This window comes from Phacochoerus africanus, chromosome 9, assembly GCF_016906955.1.
Source record: "Phacochoerus africanus isolate WHEZ1 chromosome 9, ROS_Pafr_v1, whole genome shotgun sequence".
Taxonomy (NCBI): Eukaryota; Metazoa; Chordata; class Mammalia; order Artiodactyla; family Suidae; genus Phacochoerus; species Phacochoerus africanus.
The window spans coordinates 115,407,469-115,428,681 of record NC_062552.1 but is presented as its reverse complement, the minus strand read 5'-3'; the positions used below and the strand labels follow the sequence as shown (position 1 = coordinate 115,428,681).

Here is a 21,213-nt window from a genome sequence, read left to right as displayed (position 1 = left end):
TGAATCCTGGCTCCATCAAGGTATGGCAGACCGTGCATGTTACCTCAAGGCTCCCTTATAAAATGGGACTATCTTGCACCCCTGGAGAGCTTGTTTTGAAAATCAGAGAGAAATTATGTCAAGTCCAAGGCTCCAAGTAGGCACTCAGGAAAAAAAAAAAAAAATGGCAACTTTTTTTTTTTTTTTTTTAATCACCCTTCTAACCCACCTCCACAGCTCCTAGCTATGTGGATCAGGCTTCCAAGACAAGCATCGACTTGGCCTCAGAAGTCGTGAGGAGGTTACTGCATTGGTAATCTCCCCACCCTCTCTTCCTCCTCTTCTGAACATCCAGGCACCAAAATAGCCCCCAACACCCACCAAAGCACTGCCAGGGATGACATTTCCAAGCGGAGGAGATAACTGATCACTTTCAAATTGTGTAATATTTTAAGAACATTATCTTTAAAATCTAGGTCACAATGAGAAATGAACTTGGGCTGATAGCATGTTAGAGCTGAGAGGAATCAAAACCATCTCATTTTCTTGCTAAAGATGAGGAAGTTAAAGGGGAGGAAACTGAGACCCGTGAGAGGTGGTGGTGGCGACTCGCTGATGGAGCAAGTCAAATGGAAGGTGCGGACCTGGAAGCCTGGGGTGCCACCTGCTAGCCCTGGGCTCAGCCTCTTACAATCCTGGATCTCAGGTTGGGAGATGAGGGCAGGAGGAAGTCCCTGCAGAAAGAGCTCAACTAACCTTAAATGTTATGCTTTCATCAGTCAAAGTGTAGATCTGTTGGGCTGGTGCTTATGAATGATTCTCATCCTAGGGCAAAGGGTTACACCCCCCTGAGCGGGGGTGGGGGTGTGTGTGGGGGGGATCAGAAAAAAATCTGAAAAATCAGAATCTCTAAAAAAGAAGGGAGATGCTTATGCTTGTCAGCGAAGGATAAGTGTTAAAATGAATTTGGAAACCCTGACCCCACACCCTGTCCCCTCCCTTCTTCGTTCGTTTTTCTCCTTTGTCGGTCACGAGGTAGATCAGTTTCTTTGCCTTAATTCTTCTAAAACGACTTCCTGCTTCAAGCAGGCCCCTTCTGGGCTCCGTCATCTCTCATTCTCCTCTAACCTTACACCCCACGTGCAGAGAGTGTTCGTTATGGGCCCAGAAGAGAACAGACCTCTTTTACTTTTATAAAACTTATAAAGATGAATAAGCTAGAGACCAGTTTGCATTGCATTTTTTCTTATTCCATTATTTTCCACTGTTCAAGCGGCCAGGATTTTCAGCAGCCTATTATTTGCCAAGCAGTCTTTAATGGCTGATGTGGCTACAAAGACAGATCTTTGCTATCAGTCAACAAGCAGGTACTGAGCATACCTAGTACCCATGGCCACTGGGCCACAGGGGTGATTCAGTGACCAACCAGATGGGCACTCTCCTTGCCCTGGTAGAAGGTCTAGTCTGCCTTCTAAGAAATTATGACTCTTTGGCAAAAAGATGGGCGCTGTCAGGATGTGACAGGCTGAAGCTGGCTCATTCAAGCTTGGAGGCGCTGACCTCAATTTTCAGGGATTTTTGTGAGCTAATGGTTAAACACAGCCATCATTAAACATTACACTTAGGTGACTTACAATTAAATAACATTAAAGACAAAGGTGATACACACACACAAACCTCGTCACTTCCTAGTCATTTTGTGATGAAAACATCTACAGATTTAAGGTTGTTTTTCAAGTTGACCCAGAAACCGGAAATTGTACGAGTTAACCTCGGAGAGTGTTTCCTGGGTAGCATGCTCTGTGCCAGTCCAGCAATTTATCCTGTTTTCCCAGTGCTGAGCACACTAAAATAGTGTCTTGACCATGGCTTACCCAGTCCTTCCCAGGGGGCCAACTGGTTTCCCCGGCAAGAAGCAACAAGAGAAAGTCCTGGGGAAATGGTGGTGAGCTGTCACTGGAGCTGGCCCTGGGCCGGAAGGTGTACGCTAAGCGTCTGGTGGTTGAGGAATTCAGAGGAACAGGCCAGGGGGGTTCCCACTTCGGCAGAACCCTGAGTGTGGGTGTGCACCCAGAGTATTCCAAGGGCGGGCAAGCCTGTGGTCATTCCCAGGCATTTCTGAGAAAGCCCAGAGACCTTTCAACTGTACAAACTGCTCCATTGACTTGGTGGCCCCAGGAGGAGTAGAAGAAGGGTCTTACTCCCCAGATTTCAACAGTGCATGGTTCCATTGGTTCAGCAGGCCACTTAGGCAATTGAACTTGAAGACATGACAGTGACCCAACCTGTCTCAAAATATAAGCCCCATCAGCCCATAAAGCACCTGAAACCCCCATCATTTCTCTGAGTTACGACGTAACCTCCAGACACCATGGGTGAGATTCTTGTGGGAGGGTTTGGATAGGGAGCAAGGGCACTAGTTTCTGTGGTGATACTGGCTGAGGTCAGACTGTCAGGCCAGCACAATTGTACCTGGGGAGGTAGGAACTGGATCCCGCATCTGTGGGACATTGAAATGTGAGGCCTGAATTGAGGCATTAGTAACAGCTCCAGATTCTTAAGATAAGAGGGAGTGTTTGGGGGAAAGGTGATGAGATGCTGGGAAGGGCGAGAGTACCACTGAGGGGATGCAGAGAGGAAAGGGCCCTGACATGTGAGGAAAAATCAGGGGTATTTGCTCCCACCTGGTCCCTTCGGCCACCACTCTTCTCCTCCCATTTATACAGCCCTCCCTCTCTCCTCCCACCCACACGACAAATAATTGCAAGTCTCTGTTCTTTGCCTTTGTTCTCCAGCTGTTGCCATATTTCTGAACCGAATAAAGCATCTCTTCTGAAATCTCACAAAAGAAAGTGACTGAACTGTGTGTATTTTTTCCCCCTTAGGGCCGCTCCCGCGGCATATGGAGGTTCCGGGGCTAGGGGTCTAATCGGAGCTGTAGCCACCAGCCTACGCCACAACCGTAGCAATGCAGGATCCAACCATAGCAACTGCGACCTACACCACAGCTCACAGCAACGCTGGATCCTTAACCCACTGAGTGAGGCCAGGGATTGAACCAGCAACCTCATGGTTCCTAGTCGGATTCGTTAACCACTGTGCCACAATGGGAACTCCTGTGTGTATTTTTTTTTTAAAGAGAGGCTTGATTCCATTAGGAAAAGAATGGCCCCTTTCAAAGGAAAGAACGCAGAAGAATGCAAAGTGCGTCTATAGTCACTTTCCTTTGTGTGCAGAGAGGGAGCCGGAGCCCATTCTTAGGCCCACTTGCCTTGCTGTGGCCGGAGATGAGATTTAAGTGCAGCCAGGAGGAGAGTTTCGCCTCTCAGGCTCCTGAGAAGCAGCCTCCGCTCTCCTCCCTTCTCCTGCCCCCCAGGAAATAGCATTTCCCAGCCATGTCTCTTGGAGGCTCTTCGGGCTGGGGTGGACTAATGACTTAGCAATAAACACTCAAAGGCAGAACCGATGAGGAAAGACATCCGCTTTGTGGCTGCTGAGAGGAAAAGTGGGCACTGTGTGCTTTCGGGGCCAAGGTGACCATGGAAGACCCGGAGCGGGGTTTCTCCTGCTGCATCTTGGAGAGGAAGGGAGAAGATGGGCTGAGCTTTGTAAGATGAAGACAGGTGACCAGCGACAGAAGAGCCCTGCACCCAGGGCTCAACGGAGCGGATTCCTTCCCTCCTTCCTTCCTTCCTCTCTCTCTCTCTCTCTCTTCTTTCTTGTCTTTTTATGGCCACACCTGCAGCATATGGAGGTTCCCAGGCTAGGGGTCTAATCGGAGCTATAGCCACCGGTCTACGCCACAGCCACAGCAACGCAGTGATCCGAGCTGCGTCTGCGACCTACACCACAGCTCACGGCAACGTTGGATCCTTAACCCACGGAGCGAAGCCAGGGGTCAAACCTGCGTCCTCTTGGATACTAGTCAGATTTGTTTCCGCTGTGCCAGGACACGAATGCCAAGTGAGCAGATTTCATTCCCTGCAATTTGCGGCAGATCCTTTTACAAAATTACATGTCCTTTATATGGACAGCCCAGTCTCATGAGATCACAGCTTGAATGTTCATTCCGGGCCTGAAAAAATTCCCAAGCACTTCTGCCTGTGTCTATATGCTTCCAAGGGGTTCTTTCCGCATGGTCACCACCAACTCTGAGATCCTGTTTCCACGTGGGCTGTTGTCATTATTTTTTTTAAATTGTGGTAAAATACACAACATAAAATTTATCACTTAAAGTTTACAATTTCAGTGGCATTAAGCACATGCACAATGTCATACAACCATTAGCACTCTCCAGTTCCAGAATTTTTCATCACTTCAAATGAAAACTTAATACTTACTAAGAAGCACTCTAGGGAGTTGCCATTGTGGCTCAGTGGTAGTGAACCCAACTAGTATCCATGAGGATGTGGGTTTGATCCCTGGCCTCACTCAGTGGGTTAAGGATCTGGCATTGCCCTGAGCTGTGGTGTAGGTCACAGATGTGGCTCGGATCCCAAGTTGCTGTGGCTGTGGTATAGGCTGGCTGCTGCAGCTCTGATTTGACCCCTGGCCTGGGAACTTCCTTATGCCACAGGTGTAGACCACCCCCTCCCCCCCGGCAAAAAAAGCACTCTATAGATGTACTGCTATATATAAAACAGGTAAACAACAGGGACCTATTGTATGGCGCAGGGAACTATATTCAATATTTTGTAATAATCTACAATGTCTATATATAACTGAATATAACCAAATCGCTCTGCTGTCTAATTGAAATCAACACAACATTGTAAATGAACTATACTTCAATTGAAAAAAAAAAAAAGAAGCACTCCCACGTTCCCCTCCCTGTACCCAGCAATCACTAATCTGCTTTCTGTCTCTATGGATTTGCCTCCTCTGGATATTTCACATCAGTGGAATCATACAGCGTGTGGTCTTTTGTGTCTGGCTTCTTTCACTTAGTATAATACTTCAAGGTCCATCCATGTTGTAGCATATGTTAGTACTTCATTCCTTTTTACGGCCGAGTAATATTCCATTGCATGGATAGACCATATTTTGTTTACTGGTAGTTGCCGTTTTATGTCTCATCTACCCAAATGCAAAGCTTGGCCCCATTTCCACATGATGCTCGTTCACAGTCTCCTCATGGGAATAATGATACTGCACAGCATTCTGTGAGGGTTAAACCATACACGATAGATAAAGTGATCAAAAAGTACTTAGCAACGAGTGCTTGATAATAATTATTATCATTGTGAGTATATGAATTCCTCTAACCGCTTTTCCATTGTATCTATCCATTTGTTTTGTAAGATACCTTAAATGCAATCGGGGTTTCATAGCAGCCCAGAGAAGATGCCTGGATTAGGTAATTGCAAGGATGGTGTTGAATGCATACCCCAGTGGTTCCCAGTCTGGGCACCATGAAGCCACGGGGTCTCTGCTATACAATTACAGCAAGGAGTTCCTGAACCCTATCTGCAGCAAGACTTCTCCAGCACTCAGTGGCTAATCTTACTTTCCTGAGCATACAGGCACAGCTGTTTCTCATATGTGTGTGGTCACAGTTGGATAGAATAAAAGATAAGTCATGCAAAAGCCTTTTCTCATCATGTGTCTTCTTAATCTAGCAATACTCAGAATACCAGTCACTTCGTGTGGAGATCCTCATGTTTGAGATTAGAAACCACTAGCACACAGCAAAACTAACAGAAACCAAAACACTTCAACTCAGTGTGGGAATCAAATCATTTGTAAGAGTTAATTGAACATGTACTATGAGTACCCCAAGCGCCACAATGGGGAGTGGGGCGGGGATACGAATACACACAAGAAATTCTCTGTCCTGCACAAGCTGTCAGCGAGAAGACCAGATCCCCAGGCCAGCGTAATAGTAAAGAAAGCGTCTGCGTAAGATCAACCATTAAACTAGTCATATGGATAACATATGAAATCAGTGTGGGTGGAAGTCCTCCTGAAAGGCTTCAAGGAAGAGTCTGGCTTAGAGGATAGCACGATTTGAAAGGGGCAGGGGGCTCCAGGCAGGTGGAGAAAGGAAGGAGCAAGGAGCATAGGAGGATGGATATCAGTCTGCCTGGAGTTCAGGGTTTGACTTGGGAGATGTGGTCAATTCCCATGAGTAGATGGTCAGAGGACAGAGCACAGGAGTTGCAAGGGTGCTTGATGGATAGCCAAAAGCCACTCGAGTTTTAGAGCAGAAGAGGGCTGAACAAAAGTCGTGTGCCAGGAAACTCAGCCTGGCTGAGGCAGAAGAGCCTGGGGCCAGGGATGGGTTCTGGGGACCAGAGGGCATTTATTCCAGCCTGCAGTCATTACAGGGATCCCACCAGGGACAGAACCAGGGCCTGAATTGAGAGTGGTCTCTCATGACAGAGCTCGTGTGCCCTTATCTTCTGCCCCAGACGTGCAAATCTGAATTGCTCAGACAGGCTTCTGGACCTTTGCCGAGCTGCCGGAACTTTTTGTATGATTTCCAGGTTCAGGAAAAGGCCTATGCCCTCTGGGAATGGACAAATGGACTGGAAACTTACCAAGCTGGTTTTATAGATGTCTTCCCACACTCAACGCTCCTTAAATCAATAGCCCTTCACACGGTAGTGTCCACACGGGCCCCACTTTCCTCCCACACTCGTAGAGGGCAGAAGGCAGAACACCAAAAGGCTGCGAAGCCAGAGTAATGAGCACAGTTACACCTGAGGACGCAGCGTTGGGGACTAAACTTGCATAGTCCCTATGTGACCGTGGAGGAGGGGCCATCACTGCCCGCAGCGGGTATACTTCTGGCTCCTCTAGAAGGGGATGGACAGCTCTCCCAAGATCTCCCTCTCCGCAGCCGTCCTGGAGAGCTGACCTGGGTGGTCCCACCAACGGACCAGATGCAGTCTCGGGGCTGAGTCATGCACCCCACAGCCACCTGTGGATTCTCTGCCAGGGGCTCCTATTAGGACAGGTTTCCCCCAGAGCCTCGGCAGGAGACACTGCCCAGCCTTCAGAAACTCCTGTCGCTCTCAGCTCAGGTGAGAAGTGATGCTCATGCTCAGAGGAACCTGGAGGGAAGGCTTCAAAACAGTCACGGGCAGGTGGCAGGTCAGGAGGCAGTGGCATCTGAAACAGGAAGGCAGAGCAGGTGGGGATGACAGCGCTGCCATTCAACAGGCTCCCTCCCCCTCAGCTTTGCTGGTGGAGGATATTGAGGTCCAGAGAGAGTAAGTGGTCCTTTCTGACATCCGGAGCTAGGACAGAACCAGTCTAATTCCTGATCTATGAGGTCCCCGTCACGAGCCATTTTGGAACAAGCTGGTCAGGCAGAGGGGAGGGAGGAAAGCCCCCTGGGCATCCAGTTCTGTGGCTGCCAGGGACACACCCACACCATCAGCCATTCCCTCCATCTTCACGGCCCCGCCTGCTGCACCTCGAGGTTGGGCAGATTGATTTCCACCATCATTGTATTAGTGGGTTACAAGGAGGGTGAGCAGAGTCCCCAGGTTACATCCAGAGGGGCGGCAGAGTCCCCATCAATTTCCACAATGTGATGTCATTCATCCCCGGGGGTGGGGGGGGAGGTGGAGCTGAGTTGGCTTTGGAGCAGGAGAGGGAGGGTTTTCTTGCTTTGGTGGGCAGGGTTCCTAAGGAAAGATGCTGGTTCCCAGAACGCATGTGGCTTTAGATTGGGAGCCCCTCATCTGGGGGTGTGCATGTGTCTGTATCGACCAGGCTCTGGGAACTGAGTGCTGAGGTCCACTGTGACCCCCACATCCTCCACCATGGGTGACCCTGTGGAAAAGAGGCCTCTTGCCTCCCTCTCTTCTTGGCATAGCCCACACCTCCTTGCTGGGAGCTCTTTCTTCCTTGGTCAAGTTCTGCCCCAGGCACCCATGTGTCAGCAGAGGCACTGCTGCTGCAGCGGCAACAGGAACAGCCAGGAACACAACCCTCCAGGGGGCTCCAGCTTTTCTGGATTTCTCTGTGAGCAGCAGAGGCACAAAGACTCTCAGGGACTGAGAAGGGCCTTTGGGGTCGTGGACTGATTGTGGAAGGAAATGCCCTAAAAACAGTGGGATGGGGCTCAGAAACAGATTCAAACCATCATCTCATTAAGTGTCCCCCTTCCCCGCCCCCCCCCCCAAACTGGAACATAATGCTCCAATTGTTGTCTTTTCACTTTTCTTATATCTTTTACTGTAAATTCCTTGAGGGCAGGGCCCTTGTTTTCTCCTTTGTTGTAACCCCAGAGCTGGGAACAGCCCTTGGCACACACACTAGTTCTCAGTAATTACCCACCATTCCCATCAGGGCTCTGTTCTCCCCAGCTTCCTGCTTCGCTTTCTCTGCCTGGAATATCTTCCTCTGGCCCTTTGCCTGCCTAACTCCTCCTTGTCCTTGGAGACCACTCAGCTGTCCCCTCTCCAGACGCCCGTTCTGACCACAGGGCTGGGTCAGAGGCTCCTCTCCCAGTCTGTCTGTAGACACTGATGACACTGTGCTGTGGTGGCTGATTCTAGGTCTGTCTCCCCCACTGGGCGGGGGGTGGGGGGAGCTTCTGGAGGCCAACACAATTCCTGGCACACAGTAGGTGATCAATAAATGCTTTTTTCGAGTGGATTTTGTAAGCAATGTTTTATTCTAGGCACAAATCAGATGAATATGACACTGGTCAAGTCCCTTGAATTTGTTTGGGGACTTTTTTTTTTTTTTTTTGGCTTTTATAGGGCCGCACCTGCAGCATATGGAAGTTCTCAGGCTAGAGGTCAAATTGAAGCTATGGCTGCCGGCCTACACCACAGCCACAGCAATGTGGGATCTGAGCCGTGACTTCGACCTATACCACAGCTCACGGCAATGCCAGATTTCCAGTCCACTGAGTGAGGCCAGGGATTGAACCCACATCCTCATGGATACTAGTCGTATTTGTTTCCACTGTGCCACAACGGGAACTCCCGGGGCTTGACTTTCTTGATCAGTGACTGGGAGACCAGGTGACAAGATCGGCTTACATCAACAGTGCAGCAAATTGCTGGAGCGTCTCTGTGCTTCTGACTTTCAAAGGCGGGTCCCATGGACTGCAGCTGTCTGTAGTAGGTACAGACCTGCTCTGGACCCTAGGATCAACCCTGCCCTTGGTCAAAGGGAATTTAAGGAAGTCTAGGTTTTTTTAACTTATTTAAAAAATGTTTACTGAGTTTAATGGACTGAATGTTTGTGCCCCACCCCCCATCCCTCAAATTATGTGTTGGAGATGGGGCTTTGGGGAAGAAATTAGGTTTAGATGAGTTCATGTAGACGGGGCCCTGGTCTGCAGGAATTAGATGCCCCTTAAAATGCCAGAGAACTCGCTTGTTCGCTTTCCACCATGTAGGGCCATAGCAGAAGCCAGGAAGAGAGCCCTCACCCAAACCCAAACATGCTGGCACCCTGATCTCAGACTTCCAGCCTTCAGAACTGCGAGAAAAGTCTGTTACGTAAGACACCTAGTCTATGGTTATTTGTATGGCAACCCAAGTTGACGAGGATACTGAGCATCTTGCCCTCATGGGCCACCTAATCTGATGGGGAATCTGAACAAGTACAAAGTCATGACCCGTGTGAGCCATGGACACACCACTATGGGGCTGAGGGGGTGTTTCCTCTAACAGGGAAGAGGAAAAAGAGGCGGCAGGCATCCCAGCAGTGGCCTTGGAAGTGGCCCATGAGGAGAAGTAGGATTTCCCACACCGGAATCAGGAAGGAGGATCAGCATGAGGGAAGGCACAAAGGGGACAGGACTTCCTGACCTATTTAGGAGAAAGAGCAATTGACAGCTCTCTTAACTTAAAAACCACACCCTATCCTCCTTGATACACACAGAATCTCAGGCTTTCCCTTTGCAACATTTGATACAAAAAACTTAAATATTGTGAGTACGGCACGGAGCAAAGCATTGCTTCGCTTTCGATCTGCGCATCGTTACTCTCACCCCCAATTCCAATGTATCTCCCCGGGGTGCCCCTTCTCTGCTGCCATATTGGAAATCAGCCCATTGGTTTGCATGGAGAGGCATGAAGGTAGGCTTTGTAAATGGGGAACAAGCAGGGTGAGATGCAGGAGGCACTCTTGGTGAAAGGGTGGGATACAGACGAGGGCAGAGAGAGAGCAGTTGTGACCCTTGCAACTGTCTTAGGAGCTGAACATTAGTGCTGGGGGTTAGGAAGGATGGAGGGGAAGAGATGGGTTACAGACTATGATGAAAAGGAGGACTGTTCAGGCTCTTGGCATTGAGCAGATATGGGGCACGCAGGAGCTCGGGGTGCTCATTCGTTCGACGACATGGATCACTAGTTCCACTCAGCGCCAGAGACCATGCTAAGCATTGGGGACATAGCACTGAACAGCACAGGGAAGCTCCTCCATTTCCGTGAAACTTGCTTTCCAGAAGGGGGAAGATAGGCAGCAAACAAGCAAACAAATATATGAATACGATCACTTTATGTATTTATTTTGGTCTTTTTGTCTTCTTAGGGCCACACCTGTGGCATATGGAGGTTCCCAGGCTAGGGATCCAATCAGAGCTGCAGTCGCCAGCCTACGCCAGAGCCACAGCAACGCGGGATCCGAGCCATGTCTGCAACCTACACCACAGCTCACGGCAGCGCCGGACTCTTAACCCACTGAGCAAGGCCAGGGATCAAACTCACATCCTCAGGGATGCTAGTCGGGTTCACTAACCGCTGAGCCACAACGGGAACTCCATGAACACGATCACTCTAGATAGTGGTTCTTTTTAGGAAGATAATAAAGGGAGGTGAAGCGAGGCAGGTTGACGTGGGTGAGGTGGGGTGGAAGGAGGACTAGGGCTCATGGAAACGACTCTAAGAAGGGACAGCAGAGCTGAACTCTGAATGCTGCCTCAGCAGTGAACTGTGGGACCATCTGGAGGCAGATCACCCAAGGCATCAAGGCAGGAGTACATATTTCTTACATATGAAAAAAATTTTAAGAAAAAAAAATTGCTGGCATCCCTAGTCTCAAGGTGACCTTGAGAGGAGACATCTCCATTCCCCAGGAGGGAACATCAAGGAACACACTGTCTTGCTCCTACTCTTGCTTGCCCACAGTATGACAGCTGGGGAAGGGCCTGGAGTCTCACTCTTTTCTGGGTCTTTCTCTCTTTGTTCTATAAGTGTGAGGCAGATCATAACCCTCCATGTGGTGGGGGTGTAAATTTGCTCAGAGCAGGCTCGCGAAGGTGGCTCTCTCCCCTGTACTGTTCCCAACATGGAGATTTCAGGGTGAAGGGGGAAGGATGGGGCCTACGATGCCTGCAGGTCTTTCTCAATGAGCACAGCCTTTATCTCTGACCAAGTTAACCCAAGGCCTCTGCTGGGAACATGAAGCCTATACTGAACATGCACGTCCTTGGGCTCTTCCAGATATACTAAAATTTTTTTAAAAACCATAGAATAAAAATACTAGAAGAAAATATTCCAAAATAGTAGCAGAGGTTGCCCTTAGGTGGCTGGATAAAAGGTTGTTTTTCTCCATTTGTTTACCGCATTCCTGCATGCTTCAGTTTTCTTCAGAGAACATATATTACTTTGCAGACCCAAAACCCAAACCCCGAAATGTCTAAAACCCCAAAACTTCAGGGTGGCATAGTGCTCATTTATCTGGGGCTGCCACATCCTCCAGTTGTTTTCTAACAACTGCTACTTTAATCCTAGCTGTTGAGGTCAGCCTGGGTTTTCAAAAAGAGGCATCTACTTGTTGGCAAAAAAGCAGACTAACCAGTTCAGTGAATGAACGGGCGAAAGGACAGAGGGAGAAAAGAACTCAAAAGAAGAGACCCATGGGGGGTTCTGAGAGGGTGGGGGACACGGGTGGGGAGCACTGTTTCATTCTCCCCACTGTCGCCTCACTATAAAAAACTGGGTTATAAAACACTTGTTTTCATGTTCAGGATAAAAGCAGACGACCAAGTCCCTTGAAAGGAAATGTAGGTCGTGGTTATTAAATTCAGTTTTTGAGGGAAACAGCATTTAATTGCTCATGAGCATACCCCTCAAAGTAGCTTTTATTGACATTGATACTACCTTGAAAAAATAATTCAAACAAAACAGCTTAGTTTTTTAAGGCTCACCAATGTTCACTGTACAGAAAGACACTATAAGCAGGGTCTCTGTGGCAGGATGTGATTAAAAAGAAATTAATTTTATTCTGCCATCAGTGATTTCCCAGTTCCTCCAGGGTCGCCCAGGTCCTGTGGCCTGGTACGTGACTTTCCTCCCCGCCACCGTGCTGCCTGGCGGCTCTGGGTATTTGCAAACCTCCCAGGCTGCTGGGTTTGAGTGCTCTGGTTTTGCCCTTGCTGTTTCTTTCCCGGGAAGGCTTCCTCCATCTCTTGTCCACCCGGCTTTCACGCCTTAGCCAGTATCACCATCCCCGTGGAGTTTCCCTTCCCTCCCCGTGGGTTTGAACCCTTGCCCCTTTTCACCACCAGCTTCTAAACAGTCACCCATCACAACCCCAAGACATGGACACACACTTGTCTATCTCCTCTTGCCTGGCCAGGAATTTCTTAAGCACAGGCCTGCTTGAGACTCATCTTTATAACCCCGGCCATGCTGGCACAGAGAAAACGCTCAGGAAAGACTGCTGATCGAATGAACAAACTAAGCGCGGCAACCGATTCTTTGGAGGGCGCAAGAATTCACTTAAGAGGGGATATTATACGATGCATTTGGACGGAAGGAAGAGACAAGCCCTCACTCCATTTCCCCTTCAGCACTCCCACAGCCAGCCAGCTCCAAAGTCAGGGCATCCCATTCCGAAAAAAAGTGATTTGTCTCCTAATTCGTCCCTCAGCCACCTGCTGATGAGCCCTGACAACTCCCGGCAGTCACACGTGGTCTGTCCCGAGCATATCCCAGGCGATGAGTGATAACACGTGAGCACGAGCATGGCGAAAGAAAAATGCAGGACTTTTGCTATCGTCCCTGTTTTAAATTATTATTTGTTGGGCATGAATTATGATGTTTATGCCAGTATCAAGAACTCTCACTTAGGAGTTCCCCTTGTGGCTCAGCGGTAACAAACTCGACCAGTATCCATGAGGATGCAGGTTTGATCCCCGGCCCCCCTCAGTGGGTTAAGGATCTGGCATTGCTGTGGCCGTGGTGTAGGTTGCAGACGTGGCTCGGATCCCAAGTTGCTGAGGCTGTGGTGTAGGTCGGTGGCTGCAGCTCCAATTTGAACCCCTAGTCTGGGAACTTCCATATGCCTTGGGTGCAGCTCCCCCCGCCGCCAAAAAAAAAGAACTCTCATGTAGCACTTACTATATTTCAGAGACTGTTCTGAGTACTTTACATTACGGTTTGTCCATTTAATTCTCGCAACAATCCAATAAAATAGGTACTATTATTATCCCCATTTTTCAGGTGAGAAAACTGGGCACGGGGCTTAGGGAGTTTGTCCAATGTCATAAAGCTGGTAAACGGCAAGTCTGGGATTTGAACTCAGGTGGTCTTATGTCATGGCTCTAACTATGTCATAGCCCTACTGGTGTTGCTTAGATACATTGGCAGTGCAGCACATAAATCATACCAGATAAGACATTTGTGCCCAAACTTTTACTGGTGAGCCTGTGCAATAAAAAAATTACATGTACTCCATGACTGACCATGCCAACGGTTGGCAAAATTTTTCTGTAAAGGACCAGATAATACATATTTTAGCCTTTGTAGGCCAAGAGGCAAGATCAAAGATATTAAATAAATATTCATAACCCCCAAAAGAAAACCAAGTTTCGCTAATATGTACCGATGGAATCAAAATATAATAATAATAATAATTGAATATGCTGTTTTGTCACATCAGGCTACAAATGAGAAGAATGGAATCCTTTTCTATGGGGTTACATTTCGCTGAAGTGGGTTCAAAGTTAGTGTTCCCTATCATTGGACAACTGTGAATATTTACCTATAAAAACCATTCTTAACTCATGGCCCCAAAACAGACTGTGAGCAGATCTGACCTGCAGTCCCAGTTTGCTGACCCCTGGACTGTGCCATTACCGCCCAGATTATGGCAAACTTTACAATATGGTCCCAAATATCTTTTTAACTTTGATCATTGCCGTTCCCACAATGAATTCTATTTTCCATTCAACTGGACTACTGGTGTTTTGGACATTTCTTGGTTTCTCCTGAAAGGCCTCATGAACAGAATAAGCAGAAGTTAAGAAGACCTGGGTTCGAATCTGCATTCTGTCACTTTACAGCTCTCTGCCTTGGGGCAAGTGATTTTAACATCTCTGTGCCTCAGTTTCCCCAACTGGATGAAACCTGGTTTTCAAGCCTCAACATGCTATGGGCAAAGATGGAGTCATCAGTTCCTCTGATAGTGGTCCCCTCTTCTCAAACAGGGCCCTTGGTCCCTGTCAAAGTCTCTCTTGGTGACTTCAGGGGTCCCCCAGGACAAGTCCACGCATGCTGGGCACCACGGAGTCTCAGTGATGACCTGGGTCCAGACCCCGCCCATGACACCCGAGCAGTCTGGCCGGTTGTCTGAGATGATCGGAGGGAGATCCCCTTTTCTGGCTACAGCTCAGTGCTGGAGGGGCACCAAAGCCATACTACTTATGGCCCAATATTTAAGAGAGTTTCTGGGAAAATGAATCCTTCCCATGTCAGGCTCCACCCCACAGAATTCAGAGAAGAGACCACTGGGGTCTGAGCCAGGAAAAGCCTCAAAGGCCCAGCCAGGAGATTAACGTCAGAACTGCCTTGCTTCTTGGATGACTATGGCATTCTTATCAGGGAAATCTCTTGTGCCTGGCTGGGCTGCTGCTTCTCCTGGGATGTTCACTCCAGAAGGCTCTTTAGCCCCTCCTGAAAATAGTCCTCAGTTGAGATGAACTTGGATTTGAGGCAAGCACCCCCCTCTCCCCACATGAGCAAACGCCACAATATGGTCCCAAATATCTTTTCTTTTCTTTTTTTTTTTTTTTTTTTGTCTTTTTGCCATTTTCTTGGGCCGCTCCAGCGGCATATGGAGGTTCCCAGGCTAGGGGTCGAATCGGAGCTGGAGCCACCAGCCTACGCCAGAGCCACAGCAACACTGGATCCGAGCCGCATCTGCAACCTACACCACAGCTCATGGCAACGCCGGATCGTTAACCCACTGAGCAAGGCCAGAGATGGAACCTGCAATCTCATGGTTCCTAGTCGGGTTCGTTAACCACTGCGCCACGACGGGAACTCCCCAAATATCTTTTCTTTTTTTGACATGCCTCAGAGTCAAAATAAAAGCAATGACTCAGTTGTAACTTTTGCACTAAACAGCTTAGAACAAACATACAGAGTTCTGCTTCCACTGACCCATGGAGCTGAGCTTCTTCTGGATCTTTCATTCTGTGTCCGGGTGACCTGGTTCCTCTCACTCAAGATGATATCACGGATGGGGGCTGTGTCCCCATTTGCAGCTTTCTCAGAAAATACGCACTGATGGTTTCTGGGGTTTTCCCAAGAACAAGCACATGAGGATTATGCAGTGTCTGTGGCATCCATTTCCCCTTAAAGGCTGCCAGATGTGTCTGCCTGCTATGAACCTCACCTGTCCGCAGGTTGCAGATGGTCCCTAGCCCTGCCCAGCTGTGCTGACTTATTTGAAGTCCTACTTCGGTGGGGTCTCAGCTGGCTTGTCCTGGGCAGAAGCAGATGCTCCCGTTCTGCCTCGGTCCAGGCCAGCAGGACCACATCTGTGTTGTTACCGTTCCCCAGTGTGAACCACCGTGCAAAGACACTTTTAATGGTTGCACAATCCTGCATCATAAAAATATGATTTAACCACTCTCCTATTGTTAAGCAAATATGTCATTTCCAAACTGTTTGCTCTTATAAAAATTGCTCCCGTGAACATGTCTGTACATAAATCTTCGTGCCATTCAATATGCAATGTACACGATGATGAAACTGAATGACGAAGCAGACGTTGCCTGGGTGGTAGGTCAATCTCTCAACCAAAGGACATTTAGAAGTGCCTGCTCTCGGGACAGCTGCATCGAATTAGAACTTGGTGAGACCTCGATACCAGCATTCTCTATCCGTTTCCCCAAAGACTGTAAGGCCCGAAGGGGATTTTCAGACCAGCATATGAGTGGAGTTCCTGAAAACTAAGGGGGATTCATGTCTTCTGGAATTGTTCTTCCCAAGCCGTCACTGGGATCCAGGAGTCAGCACATTCCAAGGATGGCTCACGACAGGCTCGCCTCCTTTCCCACTGTTCCTTGTTATTTTAGGTGTCTTGTCATTTAAATAGGTTTAATTAAATAAAACTGCAGTCCATTGCATCAGGCGGAAGGACGGACATCAATCCTGAGATGACTGGCAATTTCATCACAGAGTCCCCGAGGGATGTTTCTAAGGTTTGTCTCCAGCCCCCACCTTGGACCATTCAAATGCATCCTCAGTTGCTCCAACACGGGCAATGGTTTATTTGCCATCACAATACTGGCCCCTTGCACATTATCTCACTTGATTCTCGGAACTATACTCTGAAGTACAAACAGCTATTTTTATGATCTCCGTTTTACAGAGCCAGAAGCTCAGGTTCAATGATGTTAAATGGTTCCTGGTCCATTTCCCAGTCCCTGGGGAAGGCCTCTGGCTAAAAACTGCCCCTTGTCACCAGTCCTCAGGGGTTCTGATCTCAGCCTCTTTCCTGGCCCTCATCAATACCTGAATACACTGGAGTTCCCGTCGTGGCACATCGGAAACGAATCCGACTAGGAACCATGAGGTCGCGGGTTCGATTCCTTGCTCAGTGGGTTAAGGATCCGGCGTTGCTGTGGCTGTGGTGTAGGCCAGTGCCTATAGCTCTAATTGGACCCCTAGCCTGGGAACCTCCATGGGCCACGGGTGCGGCCCTAAAAAGCAAAAAAAAAAAAAAAAAAAAAAACCACCAAAACCAAACAAACCTGAATATACTAATCTCATCAATGCTGTGGGCTCTGTCCTCTAAAAGGAGGAAGATTTCTTTGAGCAAAATGACTTGAGAGAAGAAAAGGAGAGAAACTAGATGGTTTAGGATTAAGAGAGGCAGTGAGGTTGTGAAGGTGAAGAGGAATATGAAATTATCATCAGACCCACCTCCCAGAGCAGACACACTGTCTAGGTTTGTCCTTTTTTTTTTTGGTCTTTTTAGGGTTGTACCCCTGGCAAATGGAAGTTCCAAGGCCAGGGGTCAAATTGGAGCCACAGCAATGCAGAATCCAAGCTGCATCTGTAACCTCTACCACTGCTCACGGCAACACCGGATCCTAACTCACTGAGTGAGGCCAGGGATCAAACCTGTATCCTCATGGATACTAGCTGGGTTCGTTACCACTGAGCCACAACAGGAACTCCTGGCTTTGTCTTCATCAGGCTTCTGTGATTGGCTGGTGGGGTGGGGTGCGTGTGTCCCACCCAGCTTTCATTTTCTGTTCCCCCACAATTTTGTTTCAGCTTTTCTCTCCCAAGTACAATGTCTAGAGGCAGCAAACGGGTCACTGCAGCTGGAGCACAGCCACACTGAACGTGAATTATTTGCCAATGTTTTACATCATTACCCAATAATAGCTATTACTTAATGCTCTGGATTTTGAAGTTTCTTGAAAAATTGGAAGATGAGGCTAAAGTTGGCCAGCATTCCTGTGCGGCAGCCACTCGCCGCAGTGGAGGAGTGACCACCACTTTGAATGAGGTGTGTACCCGCCTCTTGCTCCCCTTGGCTGTGTCACTTTACCTCTCTAGCCTATGTTAAGTATTTGAGTTGGAAACCTTCGAAGGAAAGAATACGACCCTAGGGCACTATAAGCACTTAAAAGCAAACAAATCTATCCTGCCTGGTAAACACAGGCCCAAATTTCTCATCCTTCTTGATCAGACCATATCCAGGCAGTTGCCAGAATGCTGTGGTTGGTGCAGGGACCTCGGTTTGGGAATTAGAGAGTGGGTTTGAGTCGAGGCTCTAACATTCACTGGTTGTGTGATACCGGGGAAGAAAAAGCCATGGTCTGGATGGATGGTTTCCCAAGCGAGGTGTACCAAACCATGGAATGGCAGGAGGTTAGGGACCCACTCTCTGGAGTATACACAGCTGGATGTAGGGCAGGTGGGAGGAGGCTGATCTTTCCAGCAGTGTCTCAGAGAAGCTCAGGATGGGACACCACCACATGTGGTGGAGAATGTAAGATGCAGGGCTGAGACGAGAATTAACTGAAAGTCTGGGAGGTCCCTGGTGGCCTAGTGGTCAAGCATCTGTTGCTGTCACTGCCAAGGCTCAGGTCGCTGCTGGGTTTCGGGTTCAATCCCTGGCCTGGGAACTTCTGTATGCCATTGGCAAGGCAAGGCAAGGCAAGGCAAAAGAAAGAAAGAAAGAAAGAAAGAAAGAGAGAGAGAGAGATGGAAGGAAAGGAAAGAAGGAAGGAAGGAAGGAAGGAAGGAAGGAAGGAAGGAAGGAAGGAAGGAAGGAAAGAAAGAAAGAAAGAAAGAAAGAAAGAAAGAAAGAAAGAAAGAAAGAGAGAGAGAGAGAGAGAGAGAAGGAAAGGAAAGAAGGAAGGAAGGAAGGAAGGAAGGAAGGAAGGAAGGAAAGAAAGAAAGAAAGAAAGGAAGAGTCTGCATATGGAATGCTTAGTCTTTCCCATTTCACTCTATCCCTGAGGCAAGGTCTCCATCACCCAAGAAAGGTACTGTCAGAATTCACTCTTTTTAAGAAAAGGACTATCTACAGAGCGGGGAAAATCAGCACAGTCTCGTATTCGGGCCTCCCAGGCACTTGAAACCTTCCTTCCGGTCAATAAGCCCAAGCACAAAGAACTCCTAATCAGTTTTTTGGACTTCACTTTTAATTAAAAATGGACAATGAAGAATCTCTGGGCACTTCAAAAGAAGACTTTGTAATAAAAGAGAGAGACTAAAATAAACAGGGGATTAAAAAAAAAAACAAACTCAACCCTGGAGAAAATAGTTATTTTGAAGAAGGGAACCCAAAGCAAAAGCAAACTAAATGAGAACGCTCCAATTAATATATTCAGAAAGACGCATGGAGCTGTCCTATCCACAAAGGAAAAAAGGATGCTCTGGCAAACGACACACAAGATGAGCCTTTATAAATTAAAAATAGGACCGCGAGAGTTGTAAAAGAATCACTGGAAAGTTTGGAAGATGAAATTACAGTACTCCCTCTGAAAGTAGAACCAAATGATAAAGAGATTTTAAAAAGGTAAGAAAAAAGATGTAGAAAATAAATACAGAAGTTCCAACATCCAAGTAACAGCAAAAAATGGAGAGAGAGAACAAAGAAGAGCAAGAGAGAGTACAGTGTCCAAGAAATATGAGCGTTTTCCGGCACTGAAGGCCTCACCATCTCTGGACAGAGTTCTTGAGGAGTAGATGTGAAGTTTAGAAAAAAGACCCACCTAGAAACTTAATCCAAATTTTTTTTTTGTCTTTTGTCTTTTGTCTTTCTAGGGCCACACCCACAGCATATGGAGGTTCTCAGGCTAGGGGTTGAATCTAAGCTGTAGCTGCTGGCCTACACCACAGCCACAGCAACTCGGGGTCCGAGGTGCATCTGTGACCTCTATACCACAGCTCACGGCAATGCCAACGCCAACACCGGATCCTTAACCCACTGAGAAAGGCCAGGGATTGAACCGCAACCTCATGGTTCCTGGTCGGATTCGTTAACCACTAAGCCATGATGGGAACTCCATAATCCAACTTTAAATCTCAAAGAAAAAAGAGAACGATTTTTAAAACTTCCAATTACCAAAAAAAAAGTTGGATTTCCATGGCTCACTGGGTAAAGGATCTGGTGTTGTTACTGCGGTGGCTCAGGTCACCACTGTGACACAGATTTGACACCAGGCCCTAGAACTTCCACATGTCATAGGTGTAACCAAAAAAAAAAAAAAAAAAGTCATTGTTAAAGGAATGAAAATCAAACAGACTTTTCATGGGCAGCAGCACTGGATGCTAGAAGGCAATCATGTGATACCTTCAGTGATTTGTAAGAAGATGGTTTTCAACCTATACTGTTGTTTTCAGCCAAACTTTCATCCAAGTGGAGTGTAGACTAAAGATCTTTGGGGACACACAGGGCCCAGGAAATTGACCACTCACACACCATTTCTTAGGAAGGTACTTGAAAATGTGCTGCAGACAGCAGCTTAGATCGCTGCTGTGGTGTGGGTTTGATCCCTGGCCCAGGAACTTCCACATGCCATGGGTGTGGCACAAAAAAAAAAAAAAAAGTTACTGCAGGGAAGGAAAAATATCGTTTAAGAAGTGGGGAGATGTGGGTCTTGAAGAATTTGGATTTGACCCAGGAAACCCATGAAAGAAAATCCCATCACATTGGCTATGCAGCAGGAGGATGGTGGGCCTCAGAGGGGAGGGCTTACAAACCGCCACAGAATACCTGATTGGATGAAGAAGTGGGCGGGGGGAGAAGGAAATGAACTACATTAAAGGAAACTGCAACAAGGTAAGAGACAAATAGAAAATACAAGGGAAAACACTGTTCCATAAAAGGAAGAGCCATCTTCAGAAACAGTTTGCTTCTTCAGGGAACAGTGTTTCCATAGTCGCAACAACACCGTAAATGCTGTTTAAGCGATTTTCATTTTTTAGGATCAGTCCATGGGAGAGGGAATTACGACTAAGAATAGAATGTAAATGCTTTTATCCTTATCACTGTAAATGGCAGAAGTTGGGAGGCAGACCTGGAAGAGAAGAGTAGGGCTGCTGCTACCTTCATCTCAGGAAGTGAAAAGTCAAGAGACACTGCCCTTAATTGACGGAGCAAGACACAAAGGTGTATCAGTGCAACACAGGTAACTTACTGAAAAACAAAGAAGTTGGGGAATACTTTAAAGAGAAGGGAGGGGGTGCTGGTGGAAATTACCTAAATCTTATCAGGTAGGGGAAATATATATAAAACAGTATATAAAACAAATCAATCAGCAGTGATAGAAGCATATCATTTAAAGATAGAGATAACCCCAGAATATCTGAAAAAAGCTAAAATGATTGTTTCTGAGGCGTGGAACTGGGAGAAGATGATGCAGTGGGGCAGGGGTATTTTTACTGCTCCCATCCGTGTGGCCTCCCGCCACGTTCCTACCCACTACTCTGCCCATCCCGACCTCCTCCCTTTTACCTCCAGCTTTCTGGCCCCAACGTGTCTATTTAAAACCAATTTTTGTTG

At 47.7% G+C, this 21,213-nt stretch overlaps 1 protein-coding gene across 1 annotated transcript in view; it reads right to left on the bottom strand.

Annotated features, from left to right (window-relative positions):
- DGLUCY (D-glutamate cyclase) overlaps window positions 1-21,213 on the bottom strand; it is a 123,040-nt gene that overhangs the window by 90,834 nt on the left and 10,993 nt on the right. The window contains 1 exon segment of the mRNA XM_047797550.1: window positions 6,519-8,032. The gene's annotated coding sequence lies outside the window, so the exon portion shown is untranslated.